This window comes from Triticum urartu, chromosome 7A, assembly GCF_056163025.1.
Source record: "Triticum urartu cultivar PI428250 chromosome 7A, HENAU_Tu73, whole genome shotgun sequence".
NCBI lineage: Eukaryota > Viridiplantae > Streptophyta > Magnoliopsida > Poales > Poaceae > Triticum > Triticum urartu.
In genome coordinates this window covers 115,090,091-115,109,860 of record NC_141879.1, presented here as the reverse complement: position 1 = coordinate 115,109,860, position 19,770 = coordinate 115,090,091, and the positions used below count along the sequence as shown (strand labels likewise).

At 43.6% G+C, this 19,770-nt stretch overlaps 2 long non-coding RNA genes across 21 annotated transcripts; one reads left to right on the top strand and one right to left on the bottom strand.

The window, feature by feature from the left end:
- Window positions 1-9,289: 9,289 nt before the first annotated feature.
- LOC125520960 (uncharacterized) lies at window positions 9,290-15,386 on the bottom strand. 9 transcript variants are annotated; one of them, XR_015610383.1, is made up of 6 exons: window positions 14,894-15,386; window positions 12,089-14,846; window positions 11,745-11,945; window positions 11,145-11,286; window positions 10,561-10,801; window positions 9,290-10,207 (listed from the first exon to the last, which is right to left on the bottom strand). It is a non-coding gene; the product is annotated as an uncharacterized LOC125520960 (long non-coding RNA). The 9 variants fall into 9 exon arrangements; XR_015610380.1 differs by having other exon boundaries at window positions 9,290-9,850; window positions 10,130-10,207; window positions 10,561-11,286; window positions 14,894-15,385; XR_015610384.1 differs by having other exon boundaries at window positions 10,561-11,286; window positions 12,089-13,525; window positions 14,307-14,846; window positions 14,894-15,384.
- A 500-nt stretch (window positions 15,387-15,886) lies between these two features.
- LOC125524623 (uncharacterized) lies at window positions 15,887-19,128 on the top strand. 12 transcript variants are annotated; one of them, XR_015610700.1, is made up of 4 exons: window positions 15,887-16,306; window positions 16,427-18,607; window positions 18,690-18,768; window positions 18,858-19,128. It is a non-coding gene; the product is annotated as an uncharacterized LOC125524623 (long non-coding RNA). The 12 variants fall into 12 exon arrangements; XR_015610697.1 differs by having other exon boundaries at window positions 16,427-16,514; window positions 16,713-19,128; XR_015610695.1 differs by having other exon boundaries at window positions 16,427-16,817; window positions 16,909-19,128.
- The last annotated feature ends 642 nt before the right edge of the window (window positions 19,129-19,770 follow it).

Sequence of the window (19,770 nt, the reverse complement as noted above, 5' to 3'; positions counted from 1 at the left end):
GCGTATATAAATGGCTCGAGTCCATGATCATCAGGCACCACACCAGCACACTTGCACCACCACCTCCCGGCTCCAGCTACTGCACCACTCCGCCACTAGTCATGGCCACCATTTCGTTGCTCGTAGCGGCCCTCCTGCTATGCGCCTGCACCATGTCTGTTGCCGATTCGTCGTGCCCCAACGCTGCGGTGGAGACGTCAAGCGGCACACCGCGGAGAGAGCCCTCCATGGTGGTGGGCGGAGAGTCAAGGTGGGGAGAATGAGGTCGTTAGGGACGAGGACGCCCAAGGCGCCTCCTCCTCCCCAATCGAGCACGCCGGTGGGGCAAATGCCTTTACTCCAGGCGCCACCGCCTCTGCTCCCGTGGTAGATAATTTATGTTTGGTTTCCTTTCATCTGTAACATGTTGTTTGCGTTGTTGCTTTGAGGTGGGCGTTGCGGTAATGTATGCCGTACATGCACCGTTGATCCTAGCAACGATTGGCTCCGGAGTAAATTGTGGAGTACAATAGTTATATGTAACTAGTAAACATGCCCGTACGTTGCAACGGGGGAAGCATGTGTTGCAACGGGGAAAAATGAAAACATCACAACCCGTCACCACACACACAATCTGCGACATCCACTTGAACACGGTGACCCATCCATCTCATAGTTATCATCCTTTCGTCGTCACCGACGTAGGCCGTTCACCTTGTCACGGCGCATCTGAACAAGGTCAATCTCAAGGCGATGAAACTTAGAAAACTAATCTTGTCGAGCTAGACTGTGAGGGCTGCCTTTCACAAATTGCTTCCTGATGTTTGTGCATTGTTACATAATGAAAAATTTCTCACAACCAATATTTCTTAGTTCGGTAAAATTTGTATAACATCAACCTTCAAATTTGGAGTATAGTAGATGAAAAAAAGATGAAACATAATTATTTGCAACAGAAATCTAAATTGTTAACAAAACAGCTAATTATATGCACATTTCCATTATAAATCTTCAATACATATTACTACAAAAAAATATCATCTGCCCATTAAGAACAAACTGAGATTTATCAGGAAACCACTCAGCAGGGTAGTACAATTTGTGACAATGTATTCTCCTCTTTGCTCTTGAGAATTAAGAATGATACTAATCCAAAACTTAGATTTTACATGCACATCATACATCTATGTACGGAGATCAAGCCAGTGGTAGTGATACAAATCAAAAGTCGGCTAATCAACCGGCTAAGTACGGCTCACGCCCGCCCTCCCAAAGCAGCCTCACCTTTCTTGGATATGGCATCAAGTTCATGATCGATTCCTACAATATCCTACAAACTTCACGACAAACCCAAAAATTGCATACATGTTTCTTTCTTGGAATAAACAACAGATGTGATCACCAGAAGAGGCACTACAAAAGTGAACTGGTAAACAAAGTCGATTTGAGCCCGTGCATTGCAATGGGAGGAAATGATGGGATGCAGAACCAAATCCATCTTAGGGTTGTGCTCGAGGTGCAGAACCCGCTTTGCTGTAGGGTTGCATGCTCTTAGGGGAGGGCGGTGGCAGCATAGCAGTTGAGCTAGTTGAGACCAGTGCGTGTGTGTGTGTCTTCATTTTTCTGATAGCATATTTGAATTTTCATAGTAACTTATTGGTATTTCTGGTGCAAGTAATAAATAAGCACTTGCAAGCATACCAAATACATACATTAGTCCACTACTAAATAAATACATATTGGATCACAGTGCTAAAGTCTGTTTATACTTACAGAGTTTACATATTTGTTAGATGATGCAAAGCACAACACGTGCTCTCAGGCAAGAGCGCTCTCAGGCAAGAGCATAGAGCATCAGTATTGGTGTGCATTTGACACAATTACACGACAAGGCAACGGACTTAATGATTAGTAGTGCTGTGGATACTACACAATCATAAAATGTAGTACTGCAAGCTAGAACAAGTGTATGTTTACTGATACTTTGATAGAATGCCAAACATATGCATCTCCGTCAGGCATTTTTGCTAGTAAAGAGAGAAAAAAGGAAACTAAATTAGCTTAATCTAACATTTAAACAATGAAAATAAGAGGGAAACTGAGGCGCAAGTAAAAAAAGAGAGGGAAGACTGAGACAACAGTCACCACCTTGTTGATGCCATTAATTATATTATACCTGAGAAACCACTATATCCATCACACCGCCAGAATCTGCAGAGGACCCTCATGCAGGAACGAGGGGATCAAGCTCATCAAAGAAAATTACTCATGGGTGTGCCGATCTAGCCTAAAATTGATAGTGAAAACTGAAAACCTGAGTGTATGTGCATATTTCATGGCAATTACATAGCTTGTGCATATCGATCTACCTTATCAAAGATGTCCCTGATATTTCTTCTCTGATTTTCCAACATACATGTTTATTAGTTCTCGACCTTTTACGCTAAGAAAGTTTAATGAGCACTCATTTGCTACTGCTTTCGCAAGTAATGTCTAAAAATTCACAAGAAAACATCCCAGTTAGCATGTATATGTTGCTGTTGAATACAACTAACTTTTGGAAAATGGGAATGAAAACTCAATTCAGACAAAGTAGAAAACTCAGTACACCTACCTTCCCAATGCCTAGAGGTTCATATAGCAGGACACCTGATCATTTTGATAATTTAGAGCAGTACACGTGATTCAGAACATTTTGCTTGTTTTTTGAAGTTCGGTTATCAAAATCCTCTACAATGGTCAATTTAGCTTCCAACAAGAATAAAAGAGTCACCAAGAGTTAGTTTGTTCGGACAATATTTCGGATTGTTTGAAGATGCAGTCAACATGGAGTTGAATTAAACACGGAGCAAAAATTACAAAATTGTAGATAGTGGAGTATCCATGTATTTATCTTGACAGAAATCATCTAATAATCTTGAAAAGCTAATTATAGGCTGCATAAGCTATTGGATTTTTTAATTTTAACCTAGTGGAGTGATCTGGTTGTTTCTCATAATGATTCTTCACCCAGTTGGCAAGAGCAAGTCAAGGCTTGAATTACTTGCTAGCATTAATAAACACTTACAGCCACGTGGAATGTGAAATCACAAAAAAAAGGCCTTTCTTCAATGTTTGACGAAGTTATGATGTGTCGAAGGAAGATGTTTGATGATGAAAAATCTAGATATTGTCACATGGCTACTTCGTATGATGAAATACTTTTGCTGATCATTTCTATTGGTTAACCAACAAATGTTTTGTACATTCATACATAAGGTTGCATTTGCAGAACTTTTTTCTTTGGACCTGGGAGTCAAAAAGTCAGTAATAAATAACAAAATAGATTAATTTAGGTAGCTGTGAAATATATTTTCAGCTCCAGTATTAACAATGGAGATGTCATATTTCAAATAAATAATGTATATGATATTCTACAGTAACAATGAAGATGTCATATTTCAAATAAATAATGTATATGATATTCTACAACTGCCAAATATCAGGAAAGAACACAAAAAAGCATTCTATGAATACATGTGCTACAGGCCTCGTTCGACAATATAATTTTGTCGACAACAGAATACATCAAAGTATCAAATCAAAAATTGATAGCAAATTTTTCCCTGATCTTCCAATTTTGTTTGTCCATGAACTTATTCACCAATAATAACATGCAATATTTTCAATCACTGAAACCTATCTACCCAAACATGTATCTTTCAGACCAGACCAGGAAATTGTTCTGATTCTTGTGGAAATCAAGCTTGTTTTAGTAAAATTCCTATGCCCCAAAGAATCATGCATGGAAAAACCATCACAAGTAAACAAGGTAAGTGGGCAACTTACATTGAGCTTCCAACTTCGATCACTGGTAGCAGGTAGCTACACAGTAACTACAGACCAAGCTAGCGCACTGTCCAGTCAGCATGCGAACTGACTGTAACGCACAAGTAGAATCCAATGCCCCAGCGCCGGCCGCCGAAGACGCTGCCCCTGCAGCCGTTGCATCCCATCCGCCGACCGTCGTATCCAGCTTCCATTGCGCACGACAGCCGCAACAACTTCTTTCTCCTCCAGGACCGAGCATGCCCACTGCCCGTACAAGCAGCTATCCCCGGCCTCCCTGCCTCGGCCCGTCGAACCCAATGACGGCCGAAGAGGAGTGAGGCAAGATGGGGAGGTCTCGAGCAGAGGAAGGCGAGGGCTTAGCGGAGGCACAACACGGGTGATGGCCGGTGGTGGGGTAACATTGGTGTGGCTGCTCGGGTTCGCAGCGGCTGATGAGGAGGCCGTGTTGCTACAGCGTCGTGCTCCATGGCGGCAAACGTGCGATGAGATCTGCAATTGGAGAAGGATCGAGCTACGCACGGAGGGGGGGCATCAGAGAGAGACACGGCGGCCGGGGAACTCCGGCGACGCCAGAAGGCGGTTTGAGCAGCCTACGATATATGTGACGGAGGCTCGATGCAGCCCAGCCAAAGGCCCAACCAAGTGAAGAAAGCAGCCATGCGGAGGCCCAATCGAGCAACGTACAGGAAAATCAAACGCACCGTTGAATAAATAAATAGTACCACCTCTGATATTAAGAAAAATATCAAAATCAAGAAAAAACGGATAAGAAGAAGCGTATTATGACATGAGAAGAAAGCGTATTGTGAAGGTGAACACACGGAGTCAATCCGTGTTTTATCTTTCCCTAATAATAAAGCACGGATTGACTCCGTGGGTTCACCGTCACAATACGTTTCTTCACGTGAATTTACGCTTTCACAATACGTTTCTTCACGTGAATTTACGCTTTCAGTTTGAATCTAAAACCTACTAGTAGAGTGCCCGTGCGTTGCCACGGGATTTTGAAAAAGTTTGCAGGAGTTACATGTTAAATTCCACACATACAAACAATATAACAGAAACATAATTATTTAATAACTGAAGTTTATTTTTGCAATGTAAATTGATAACATAAGAAAAATTAAAGGCATGTCCATGTAACAAACTGAGCGATGTTCCAACTAAACATCTATTACAAAACTATTAATATCTAGATGATGCGCTTAAGAAATTCTTTCACAATATCCGGTAAGTTTCCTTTAGCTTCATTCCCACGATGTTTTAGCAAGTATAACAAAAACTGCTTCCTCAATTCATACCCATCCTGCACAAACGCATACATGTAGTTAGTATGAAAATTTCATGCCGAAGGTCTTAAAACATGTAACGGACAATACTCACCACGCAAATCGGCTTGACCAAATCTTCACCGTTCCACCGGAGCATAAAATGAAAAACAAAATAGCCAGACAAATTCTTGTAAAACTTTAAATTAACAATGTAAATAATATAGTAATTGAAAGGACATGCGGTGCCCCCATGTGTGGTTTTGGTAATTGATGACAATCTCTATGGACTAACGGTTGCCTTGAGTTATATTTGAAGCATTTGTCCATAGGATTGTCTTGAAGTCCATGTGTTGGTTTCAAGGAGTTTATGAGATGGCCAAAGTGCTTTTCAAGGAATTATCCAAAGATTGGTCATGTGTGAGTTGAGATGGCCAAAGTGATTTTCAAGGGATTATCCAAAGATTGGTCATGTGTGAGTTGAGCTTATTGCAAGCATGTCTTGAAGAAGAAGATTGTGTGATCATTCATGTTTACCTTCAAGACATCATCCAAATGAAGAGAGTTGGAAAGATTCAATGTTGATTAAGACTAAGTCAAGAATGAATCAAGTTGATCAACTCACAAAGCGTAGAAGAAGTACCGAGAGGGATCAAGTGATCCCATGGTATGGTAAGAATTGTCCATTACGCTTTGTGTACTAACCCATGGTCTACGTGAGAGTTCTTTGTGGGGTTAGGTATGTTTCCATGGTCTTGCGTTAAGAGGAAGATCTCATACAACCCATGGAGGATGACATCAAGTGGTGATCGTCATCAAGTTTGCAGTGTGCAAGTTCAAGTGGAGCAACTCAAAGAGTGGCTCACCCATAATGGAGTATGGGGGAGCAATCAAGCTTGAAGCTTGCCGTCCATTGTGGTGTCAATGGAATTGTGAAGATGTGCCAAAGAGTGGCTTACCCATAATGGAGTATGGGGGAGCAATCAACTAGTCTTCATCAAGCCAACACAATCAAGAAAGGTGGTCCAACTTGAGGAAGTCAAGATCGTCATCATCTAGCTCAAGTGGACTATGTGCAAGGCAAAGGTTTTCCCTTGATAGGTTTTCTATTTTACCGGTCTCGTAGTGGTAGTTGGGAGACCGGGTTGTAGGATCGATTGTCGTACTATCAAGGGGGGCTCTCTAGGGAGTAGCTTGATCATATCATTAGTCGAGAGCTCAAACCATTGCATCCTTGCATCATCTTTCTTGGTTCTTGTTTGGTTCCATTTGTGAGTCTTAGATCTTATGGTCATCTTGATGACAAGCTTGATTTCATCGAAAACGGAGTTCGCATGCATCTTCTATGATGTTTTCGGTGTTGGAGGTTTTACCGGTATTATCCAAGAAAGGGTTCTCACCATTTTATTATGGTCCTTTTCTCATTTTCTTCTTATTGATATTTCTCTCAAGATTGTGTTAGCCCTTGTCATTAGCTTTCCAACAAACTTGGTTTCGTTGAATTCGGAGCTCGTATGCGAAAGTTGTGGTTGTTTTGATATTGCCTGTTTTACACAGAGAGGTTGTACCGCCCCATGGAGAGGTTGTACCGCTTGACCGGTACAACCGGTGTTTGGAGCAGTTGTACCGCTCCAGAATTGGTCCGAAGGTTGTACCGGTCATGTACCGCTCTACCACCAGACTGGTCTCTGTTGTGGTACGGTTGTTGGGCGGTTGTGGGCCGGTTGTACCGCTTATTGCCTGTTACCGGTTGTACCGGTGCTCACAGAGGTTGTACCGCTCCTATGTTGTTCTGTACATAACGGGCAGATTCGTGGGGACCTATTTAAGGGGGTCTTCTTCCCCAATGGTTCCCTATCTCTTGAGCTTGTTTTTGCCCCCATTCTTGACCTTCTTTGAGCTTGCTAACTCTCAATCCCTCCATGGATTCTTGCTAGTTTTTGAGGGAAAAGAGAGAGGAGATCTAGATCCACATTTCCACCAATCACTTTCTCCTCTATGTGAGGGGAACCCCTTGGATCTAGATTTTGGAGTTCTTGGTGTTCTCCTTCTTGTTCTTCCTCTCATTTTCCTCCCTAGCATTAGTTGCTCCGGTGGGATTTGAGAGAGAAGGACTTGGGCACTCCGTGTGCCCTTGCCATTGCTTTGGTGCATCGGTTTGAGTTCTCCATGGTGATACGTGGAAGTGAAGTTTGAGAAGCTTATTACTCTTGGGTGTTTGGGCACCCTAGAGCTTGTTCCTCTTGGGTGCCTTGGCGCCCTAGACGGTTGGTGTTGTTTGGAGCTCAATCATTGTGGTGTAAAGCTCCGGGCAAGCGTCGGGGTCTCCAAGTAGGTTGTGGAGATCGCCCCGAGCAATTTGACGGGTTCCGGTGACCGCCCCCAAGGGTTGCCAAAGTGTACGAGTTTGGTGACTGCCCCTAAGGGTTGCCATTTGTACGGGTTCAGTGACCGCCCTCAAGGGTCCCTTAGTGGAATCACGGCTTCTTGCATTGTGCGAGGGCGTGAGGAGATTACGGTGGCCCTAGTGGCTTCTTGGGGAGCATTGTGCCTCCACACCGCTCCAAACGGAGATTAGCATCTGCAAGGGTGTGAACTTCGGGATACATCATCGTCTCTGCGTGCCTTGGTTATCTCTTACCCGAGCCCCTTTACTCACGCACTTTACTTTGTGATAGCCATATTGTTTCTTGTCATATATCTTGCTATCATATAGTTGCTTATCTTGCTTAGCATAAGTTGTTGGTGCACATAGGTGAGTCTAGTTGTTTTAGGTTTTGTGCTTGACATATTAACCGCTAGGTTTATTCCGCATTTGTTCAAGCCTAAATCGTAATTATTTTAAAACGCCTATTCACCCCCCCCCCTCTAGGCGATATCCACGATCTTTTAGTAATAACAAAAGTAATTGTTTTTGTTATGAATTCATTACCCATCTATTCTCGTTGGAATGCCGGACGGAAATAAACGTTGCCATTTAGATAGATCATAATTCCAACCAGGCAGCTTTATTTCGAGTGCTTCTTTGAAATCCCTTGCAAAACTTTTTAATTTCAGTGCATGCCTCAATTTTTCTCCTCTAACGATTGTGATGTTTGAATAGGATCCATAATATATAGACGACGTGCCTCTTTGTCGATGACGTACAAAATGTATCGGCCGATGGATGCATAGGGAAGATAAATCTACAAGTGGAGGTATTAGAAACAACAATAAACCATGATAACAATGGACAAAATACTTTACTTACCTTGTTGCACGATGAGATGTCGTTGTCCATCTCAGGCCAGGTATCAAATAATGTTGCCAACCTCTGGATAGTTTCCTTCTCGCAAAACTTCTGACCTCGTGTTGACTCTAGCATCATGGACTAAGTAAAAAAAGAAATATTGTTTCAACATGTTGATAGTAATGACACATAGAATGAAGAGTTAAGATAATTTACACAAAATCGTAGATCCATGTAGTGCACGGGAGGGTCTATGAACAATACTCCCCCGTCACATGCCAGCATACGCACGGATGTGTTGAAGCAGTCATTGTCCATGGTCTGCTCCATGTTAAGTATGCACTGAAGTTTCTTAAGACTTAAGCCCATTGGATCGGGTGTCGAGCTCCGGACCCATACCTTCCTATAAATTGGATGATAAGAAGAAAAATATTATAAATCCACACATTAAATATTGATACATGATACTTACTCCAAACACCCGTCATCATCGATAGACATGATGTAGTTGCAGAGGCCGGCAAGTAATTCACGTTGGTCCGTGGGTATGATAGTGATTGGGGCAGGACGTTTGTCTTTGACTACGTCAGATGGATTCTCCAGGATCTCGATATCAGAATTAGCTAAAGTTTCTTCATCGTCAGGCCCGTGTGTTGCTACGGGCAAAATCGATCTGAATAACCATGAGTTGTCACCGAATAATAGAAATAAGAACAGATTGATCAAATTATTCTTTTTATTTAGAAATACACGTTAAGCATGGTGGCATCCAGTTTTCATCATACAACGGCAAATACGAACTCTCTTCCACTCAGCTTGTAGGTGGGACAACCTGCAGGTGCCCACTTCCTGCCACATATGTCCACTTATTTAAGTGGGATTAAGTGGGCTGTCCACATACTGTATGTGGTATTATGTGGGCTGCCACATACCCACATAATTCATGAAACATGAAAATACAAAACTTGAGATGTAAGACAACTTAACACAAAGGCACGTAAGTCTAGATTGAAGTAAAGAACATGTCCACATATGATACAACACAAACTACAATCTTCAGCAGTACAAGACTGAAGGTTAACACAGACGGCAAACATTTCCTCAGATTATAAACTATACACAAACTACAATCTTCCGTCCGGACAGATTATAAACCATACATGCACCAGCAAGTCCAACGTCGAGCCACCATGGCCAAATCCGTCCGGATCTAACCACCTGCTCACCAGGGCACCGCGCTGGCCACCCCGCTACCTCACCACGCACCGCCGAAGCACACACACACACGCAGCCGCCCACACATCCACCTGTCCAGGACGCCGCCGAGGAGCACACCAGCCGGAACCGCGCAACACAGATACACCCAGCCCCTCCCCCCTTCTTGATTAGCCCACCAACGAGCCCTCGTGGACAGATGTGGTCCAATCAAGCCCTCCCTCCAACTCCTCGGTAGGCTGCTGCCCAGCCATCCCTCTACCGCCGGACTACCACGCCAGCGCTCCCCATGTTGTTGTTGAACTTGTAACCATACGATTTGTATTGCCTGACAGATGAATATTTACCAGATAAACACGTAAAGAAGATAAGCCGCTCTTCATTCCTATAAGCCCTTAGTAGACCATCAGATCCTTCTTTTTGCACATGCACGCCATATTATTGCAGAGATGGTGGGGGAAGCAAAGAAGTTATGCCTCTCTGTGCGTGCATTGCGAGGAACCCCCAACAAGTATTGAACTCTTGATATGAATCCTTGTCGGGAGGGGCAAGCAAGGATGATAAATCATCTAGAGTAACATGAAAAGGTTAAGTGATGTTGCTGCACCTCTGTTCTTAGGAATCCTTGTGGTTCCTCTTGATTATGCATCTTCATGAACAAAACAAAATCTTGAGCTCTTCGTTCCTATAAAATTTCAGTAAGAAGATAAATTTTAACACAAGAAAACTGAGTATCTTGACAAAAAAATTAGTAAAAGTCAAATTTCACTAAAACGAGATATTTTATTAGCTCTAGAAAAATTGAGTGCAAGGGTAAATTTTAGTATCCTGAGAAAAGTTTTAGTATGAATATGAAACAAAATTAGTCCTAAATAAAGAAAGTTAATGACAAGGTACATCACGTAATAATTCACACTGAAGGTATACAACAAGAAACATGCATTTTATGTCATGATTCAGCAGTAATAAAGAAGTGAAAACTACCCATGTTTATCACCATTTGTAACACTATTTAGTTTATGCAGGAAAAGAATGTACCTTTGCAATCTCATTTTCGTCTATCCTAAACATGATAATATATCACAAGCCATCAAGGCTGGACATCTTTGGTTGCCAGCCTGAATCTCTAGGAAAAATCTGAATGTGGTCAATGCAATCCGAACCCCCGGCGAACCAAAGGAGTAAGAATGTAGTGATTCACATAGCATCCCACCAGCCCAGCGCACAAAATTATGAACATATTTTGGCACCATACCGAGTCCTGATTTTTGGCATTTAACTGCAATCAAGACCAACTAAGAAAATCAGCATCCTAAATGATTTTTAGTAAAAATGGAGTAGCATTTCACCACAACAGTGTAGACATTTGAGGACCCTCGCCCCCACCCAAGATCAAAATCTAATGCCAAATTCTCCAGTAAATCTGACAAATAAAACCCAGACCAACTCCTACTAATAAATTCCCCGCACATGCACAGATCTTAAACCCCAAATCCGCACAAACTTGACCGAGATTGCTTGGGGTGCGTAGGGATTCAGTAAGAGAGGGGGTGGGGGGAGCTCATGGATGAAACTGGAGAAATTTATGTGCTTGAAGATGCAAACTCCAGCGAGCACCAAACCATGAAGGTCGTGTCCAACGCGTCACTCCACCAGACCGCTGCTTCCGTCGATGGGCTGTCCACCATCTCGTACGTCTTGAGCACAAACAGCACTGGCCCGCCGCCTCCTCCAGCTCCAATGCACCACTACGACGCCTTCGACCTGCAGCAATAAAGGCAAGTACAATAGTCTAGATAGTATCTATCTGTAGCGGCTCTCCATATCATCTCTATATATCGATATAGACAACTTGTACAATGGGCTGTCTTTCTAGCTGTCTATAACATTCGAAATTAGAAGAACTTCACAAAGTAGTTACTTATTATTCCAATATGCAGAATCAACAAGCAAGTAACTTGCAGAGACTCCTGCGACCATGCACAATGCTAGGTTCATTTCACGCGGTGGCTACAAAGAGGAAAATTTGCAAAATCAATCAAGACATGAAAATCTGAATAGAAACGGAGCAAAGAATTGATCGATCCCAATTCCTAGCAGGCAAATGCATCGCAAGCTGAGGTGACGTGATTTCGCCCATCCTTTGAATAAATTGCTAGCCAGTTTGAGACGCTGGGCATGGATCCAAGATAAATGTAGCGGATTTGATAGCGAACTCTGACCTCATCATGCTCGGATTGTTGCTGCCCAAGCTCCGCCGCCGCCGCTTGTCGCAGCCTTTGCCCTCGAGGATTGCCGGCGCCGGTGACATCCAAAAGCTCCTCATCGACGACCACGTCAGGCTCGAACCGCCTTTCCTCAGCCACTGACAAACGCGGCCCATGTCACCTTACCACTGACGAAAAAGGCCCACAAATAGCCAGCTGGCACAAAGCGGACGACCAGGTCAAAATCGGAGTCCAGGTCAATCGATGCCTGAATCGCTCCTGAGCGATTTTTCCCCAGGGAGCTTAGTGATATAGGATATATGTATGGAGAGATTTTAAACAAAGTGACATTAGTATACCTCTTCTGATTCTTCTTCTTGGAGGAGTAATTATCTGTCATCATAACTTTCACTATCACTAACCATCTCAGGCAATTCTGCACATAGAAAAACAGGATCAATTCATTTGATTTTTTTGACAAAACCATCAAAACAAAATGATAATGATGCATTTGTCTGAGTTGTCTGCCGGCTACAAAGGAAAGCATCGGTGCAAAGCACCGATTGGGCTAATGAAAGCTGAAAATGTTCATACAACAACTAATAAGCACTTAAATATCATTTGCTGATTCAATACACCATATATGCATGGTTATGGAAATCAAAATTGAAAGATGAACTGTTGAAAACGTGAAAAAACATGCATGGTGGTGCTGTAAGAGTGAATACTTATTTATGAGATAAATCGACACACTGTTCAAATTTCTGTCATAATCACACACACATGACAAAACACTTGCTAATTAGAGGGCTACCCCGAGAAACAGTGGCACAGGAATGTGTATCGATTCCAGATAGTGCATTATATCTCTAAATACTTCAAGTTGTCTACCAGACAGACGCAACGGGGCTAACCCCCACCCCCCACCCACCCACCACCACCACCACCATCCCCACCCAAGCCGCCACCTAGACCATCCCTCTATACACCCCTCCCCCCTTTCTACGGCGCAGGCAAACCTCGCTAGCGATGCGACGACATGTGGCAGACCTGGCTGACAACATACATTAGAAAACATACTGCTCATCGACAACATCCGTAGTCCGGAAAACTATGGAACAGTGCAATATTCAGCTGTAAGCTAGCTTATCATCTCTCAACAGTACCTACCAGGAATATTATTTCCATCCGGGTCGAGAGAGTTTTCCTTTTATAACAAACCCTGGTGCTTGTGGATCAGCTTTCACAACAACTCTCTAGATTCTGGAGCCTCATCATCTTTCGCCCTCGTTGCTAACCTCATCCCTATCTAAGATCACTTACAGTGAGGACTGTTCCACTGCCACCATAGACGGATGCATATCCCCTCCCATGCATCCGACAGATGAAATGTTTGGCAAGTTAATGCAACCATTAGAGAATGAAATCAATTAGAAATAAGAAGTACAGAACATTGCAATCTATTCACTCGGTACGTGAGCGTAACTGAAGACTGATAAATTGGAAGGCAAGGAATCTGTTTGCCTTTCGTCATCCATGATTATCTGATCACAGTTACGAGGAAACGAAAAATCTGTACCATATCACATACCACATGGAAATCTTTCAACCATCAGTACAGGAAGACCCTGATACAGAGCCACCGAGATTCAAAATAGTTCTGTCAGATCCGCTGTACGCCGTAACCACCTGCAGCATACATGGTTGTTCTATACTCGATGTACTGGACTACTGGCGAACATCAACACCACTGAAACTCTTTGGCGCGGATTCCAACTGATGAATGACCGGCTCATCTGGACACAGAGGCAAAACGTTGTGTCCCAATATACATAGTTATATATTGTGGGCTCAGTTGTCCAACTCATTTATGTTGAAATGTCTAATGTAACATTACTTTTTAGCATGATAATTATAAAACGGCATTGCATTACATATAAACTACCAATGAGATGTACCAGAACAATTGTCGCGAACCATAACAGAGAACTGTTACTACATACTCATATTCCGCGAGCATAACTTTCTTTATCTCTTCATACATCATCCCACATTCCCATTACAAACACACCAGAATTGATCTGAGCAAGGGTAAACCATTGAGCATTGTAGCAGGCCAACAACATGGTTTAAACTATCTCGATAATAGTATTCATAGGTAGACAGAGGTTTGCAAATATACTCACAAACTTCGATGGAACTACCTTCAGGATTCCAACAATTATAGTTGATGTATTTTTTTGTGGGGAGTTGCTCTCAAAATTGTTCTGTATGAAGCGCTAGTTCAATTCTGAACAACAGCTAGTTACAAATTAAAGACTTGCTCCATTAAGTCACTTGACAAAGTTGGGTAGTTTATTCACACAAAAGCTCTGTTCACTACATAATTATCACGCAGGTTGAAGTGGGTTATTTGCCTGTGATTTAATAATAAGCATATAAAAGCATCATGTGATCTTATCAGTTTTGAGAAGCAAACCTTGGCACCGTGGCACCGCCAACTCTTCATCTAACATTGTATAAACTCTCTCCATGTATGACAAGTAAAATAGACCGAGTTGAAAGATGAGAAATCACCTGCAGTTGCATAATAAGAACATATGTGTCAGTAATTAAAGCGCCTCCGTTGTAATGGGATGAACAAGGCAGAGGCTGAGCCGTTCGTGCCGCTGCGCCCTGCCACTACTTTGGATGATATAGTAGCAGCGGGCAGTGAGTCCATCGCCACTCTCAGACCAGCTATGCCATGCTCTTGCACCGCCGCCGTCACGTCGATCGTAAGCACCCGGTGTCGACCATTTGAAGAGAGAGGACCAGAGATGGCACAACCTAGCTCGCTTGATCTGTCACGCTGCTGCAGCCGCTGCCGGAGCACCCTTGCATCTCGTCCTCCACGGCAGCCAACATAATCCCCCCTTGATATTCTTGGGTTTACTCTTCGTTTTGCTGCTCGTGACGGTACACATGTGCCTGCTTGTCTTATTCCTCTTCGTGGTCTTCCAGAATCTTGATTTCTCAGAACATAGCAATCATCTTCTTCTTCTTTGGCTATCGTCCCTTGAACAGCAGCCAGCAGATCTTCTTCGATCATCATCAAGAACACACCACGTTGCCTTCCTACCAAGAAGAAAAATATGTACGAGAACTTTGCAGCAAGAACACACCACGTTGCCTTCCTTCTCTGCATCCTTCATCATCTCCTTCTTCTGAGAAGACAAGCACCCATCCTGGAGATCTCCGCCGCAGAGGAATTTGCGCAGCCACCGCGCGTCACCCGCTGCCTGATGTACGTCCTCCTCGCTGAATAGAAGGTCGACACAGAAGCAGAGAAAGCATTAAGGCCCGAGGTCGAAGTAGGCCGTGAAGCCCGTCGCAGTGTTGGAGAGGACCGGCGGCGGCGGCGGCGCACGAAACCCTAGTGAGTACGAGGGTGTCAGGGAGAGGAGCGGCTCATGCTCGAAGAAGAGGTCGGTTCGGTGGAGCAGTAGGGGCGGTGGCAGAGCGGGATATGGGGCGGCGGCGGCGGGGTGGGAGATGGGGCGGCGGCGACGGGGCGGGAGATGGGCCGGTGGCGGTGGAGCGGGGAAGGAGGGAAAGAGAGAAAGGCCCCAGCGGGAGGGGTGGATCGAGAGGAGTGCGTCGAGCGGATCGAGAGGAGCGTAGGTTTTTTTTCGCTGTTAATTTTCGCCAGTTTGTTTTCGGTGGTTTATTTTCGATCGTGTCAGATAATTGCGACGGGAGGTTGGAAGTGTGCTGCACTCGATCGCGGGGTTTTCTTCGGTTTTTTGTGGCTGAGCGGGAGATGAGAGCAAGTATCAAAAAATACCAAAAAAGACCATAGTAAGTGGGATGAAAATAAAACCCAGAACACCGACTATCAACTAAGACATTAGGAGTAGAGCCCTGTTGAAGAATTCATCCAATTAATCAGTTAACTTACCGATTAATCCCTATTTATAGGGTTATCGAGTAGCCGATAAACGAAAAAATCCTCCGATTAATTGATTAAATGGCCGATTAACTTGCCGATTAGCTGATTAATTCCCTACTCACTAGCCAACCGAGCAGCTATCAGTTAACGATTTCCTTAACGATGGAGTAAAGGTACGCAAGGTGGTACTAATTCGAGGAAGCACGTCCTCTGCATCGAACGTCGCACCTGCTCGCTTGCCCGCAGACACCCTGGGCCACATCGAGGGCTAATGGGCCTGTTCTGGGAGTTCATCGTGGCGGAACTTTTGCAATCCTCTGTCTGCTCCACTGCGCACTCTCCATCGCCCCCAGAGCTACACCCAATCCCTCGCTCTCTCGGCGAGATCCAAGACGGCCGCGTCAGCTGGGAGCGGACGCACGCGAGAGGAGTTCGATGAGCGTGAGCTGGAGGTGGCTGCCATTCTCGCGGAACTGTAGTCCATCGTGCGGGCCAGTCAGTAGGAGCAGGCGCGGCCAGAGATCCCCTCATGGGGCCGGCGCCAGCCGAGGAAGGCCCTAGCGGCACCGCCGTCCGAGAAGCCCGCGGCAGATAGCCCGGACACCCCGGATAGCCGGACGACGAGGCGGCGGCAGTGCATGACAAGGTGAGCCGCCGGGCCGCGAGATCTGCGCCTGCCCGCCTCCCTCCGCCAATTTGGCCTGCTTCGATTTCAATTTCTTGCTGCTCGTTGACGTGTTCCTCCTCCCCCTCTGCCTCCGCTCAGTCGGCGTAGGAGCAGTGCGGCGATTTTGACGAGTAGGAGATGGAGCACGTCACAAGCACCCCGACTGCACCCTGAGGTTATCCATCAGGTAGACTATCATCACACTGCGGTTCATGATGCTGCTCCCAAGCTTCCCGGCAAGATTGTGCGAGTCACAACTTGCATGACGCAGATTCTTTTGCTATACTTCGGAAGCCGGCAATAGCAGCGGCAACATCGACGACGCATCCACGGGCTGGACAAAACTTGATTAGCTTACTACTGCATCAATAATTTGTGCCTGCAGGACTCTTTCACAGATCATGTCAACGAGATTACCAATTTGAAGAGGCTGCACATGATCTGAAAATATTGGCATATACAGTCCTGAACATAAGTTTCAAAATAGCAAGTCCGTTGTAGCAGTCAATTTTCCTAATGTACTGTAACCTCATTTGCATCTGCCTAACCTTTCCTAACTACCTCTCTGTGGTTGGTTGAAGGTGTGGAGTTTAGTCTTGTTCCGCTGTGAGGAAAGCCATGACCTCCACACAGATGATGCAAGTGGAAACAAGCTAGACTCTCAACTTTGGTTTTCAGGCATCTTCACCAACAAATATTACCCTGGTACTGACAGGTTGTTAGTATTATATAAGTATACTTGTTCAGCCTTTCCATTGCTGGTCCGAATATTTAAACAAGGAAGCAGGCTCAGTTGCTCACCAACCTACTATTGCTGCCAATAAGTAGCCAGAAGCCTATAGAGTGATAGAAGACATCTGCATTGGTCACAGAAAAATGAAGTATTGAATTTGTAGGATGTTGTCAACATTGTCATCCTAATCTGGTTCCCACATATTCAAGATGTGGAGATTAGCCCTTTGCTCCAACAAAGCCATGACCTTCAATTTTGTTGTTAATTTAACAACTGTCTTGGTTGTGCCGATCGATCGGCCTATAAGATCCAATTTGGTCCTGTGAACTAAAGCTTCCTATTTTTCATGATTATATTAAGAGCTTCCTATATTTCATGATTATATTAAGAACTCACATATCTCCTTCAGTGCCACACCTGACCGGCACATCATCCAGATTCAAGAGAGCCCTACTACTGCATCCACCCTAGAATCATATCTCCGTCTCGTGTGAACCAATTTTAAGCCCGATTGATGGCAAGTGCATTGCATGTGTAAGTAATCTGGGTTGAACCTAATTGAGGTCTTCCATCACTTTTATTACTTCAATAGAAATTTTACACATTGTACGAACTACCCATTAATTAATGGGCAACTGATATACATGATGCATGGTTGATAATAGCTACTTCAGGTTATCCCTTCTGCTATATTTTTCGTACTCACTGCTTTTGTGAGATCTGAACTGGTAGAGAAAATAGCCTGGGATATTCGGTTCTCACCAACAGAGGTAGTAAGGACTTACCGTATTGATTAGTCATTTGAAGAGTTAACCAGAAAACATTTAGTATATCTTCAGTTATGTTGTCATGGGCTGTGCCCATGATTCACAGACAAAAAAACAACACCGTGCATTGTTTTTTACATGCATGGAGCATATACAAGAATTTGCTACTATGGACTAAAAATAATCACCAGCTAGCTGAATCAAAGGACACTCTATGGGAAGGTGAACAAGCATACTAAACAACACGAAGCAGAGTAATTCCAAGATATTTTGAGAATTCATTGCAGTGGACTATGTTGTGATTCGATTTTTCTTAACCTTGATAATATTGTCTTGAATTTGAAATGATGGTGTACATTTATTCTTCTTCTTTTTATAGTTGTGAAGACCAAATTTAGAAAATTTTACTGCTTGTGATTTCAATCGGGTTAGAGAGGCTTCTGTCAAATATAAGTATGTTCCCTGCTGATTATAATTTTTTTCACATAGATGCATGAAGTCTGTTGTTCGTTTTATTTCGAAATAATCTCGATTTATTCTACCGCCTTGATCGGAAAGCGGCATTGTTCTCCTGACATTGTTCCCTGCTCACTGTGGTGAATCGAACAGCAAATCGAGGACTTCAGAGCCTGGCTGCAGACCTCGCGAGCACCAATGACAGCCTCAAGCAGATTCAGCAGAGCAAGGTGATGAGTACCCAGCTGGCTGGTCAATCTGAATGATCTTATCGGCCAGCAAAGCGGAGATGGATGACCACGGTCCTGACCTTAGCAGCAGACAGTGAGTCTTCTCCCTCTGAAACCTGAACGTGGATGCCCGCCTAAGTCCGCTGAAACCTTTTTCCCTTTGTCGCCGTGGATAGGAGACAGTAAATGGGATCAAGGGAAGTTGGTAGGGCTCCAGCGGCACATGCTTACCACTGCTGGCTGTTAGCGGGAAAGGTATGTTGGTTTGACTTTTTCAAGATCCCGAACTAAAACAAGTCACCTGCGACATTTGAGTGATGCAAAGGTTTGCTGTCTCTTCCCAGGAAATTGTGTGCAGAGAAGCTGCCTTGATTTTTAATACTGAACCTATTTTTGCAGAACCAAACACTAACGATAAGAGAGATGAATGTGCAGTATGCTAAATTTGGGTATCCAACTACAGAAGAAATGGATTTTTATTTATATTAGAAGCTAGGTTATCACTTTTGATTTTAAATTGATCGCTCATGGACAGTGGCATCTTAATTGGCCATAAACACAGCCTAATTCAATACCTCCCATCAAATTGGCAACTAAAGGGAAGGTGAGTTTAAATGTCTCAGCCCCTGTGACCTGGCTGGCCTTTGTGTTAGAAGATTCAAAGGGAATGAAAAGTTGGAGGCAACAAGGCCACCTCTTATCTGGGTTCTTTACATAAAAATAGTGAGGGTCATATAATCTGCCATCGATTTTGATAATTTCATCATGTCCCACCAATTTATACATGTGTATGATTCGAAATCAATAAGCCAACTCAAGGAGTGGGTCCCGGAATACAAGCAGGAAGAAAAGAGAAGGAATTAAAAGGAGTAAACTCGGCTCTTATGTAAGCAATAAGGAAAGAAATTATTCCACTCATAAGGAAAGAGAAGGAATTAAAGGAAGTAAATTCGGCTCTCATGTAAGAAAAATGGAAAGGAATTATTCCACTCATAAGGAAAGAGAAGAAATTAAAATAAGGAGAAAACTCGGCTCTTATATAAGCAGAAAGGAAAGAAATTATTTCACTCATAAGGAAAGGGAAGAGATTAAAAGGAGTAAATTCGGCTCTTATAAAGCAAAAAATGAAAGAAATATGAAGGAATAAAATTTGCTCTTATGTATGAGCATTAAAGGAAAAGAATAAAAAGAACGATGTTGTTGCTGGATGTGCACGGGCCGAGAAGGGAGCAATTAAAATAAATAGGGTCTTTTACA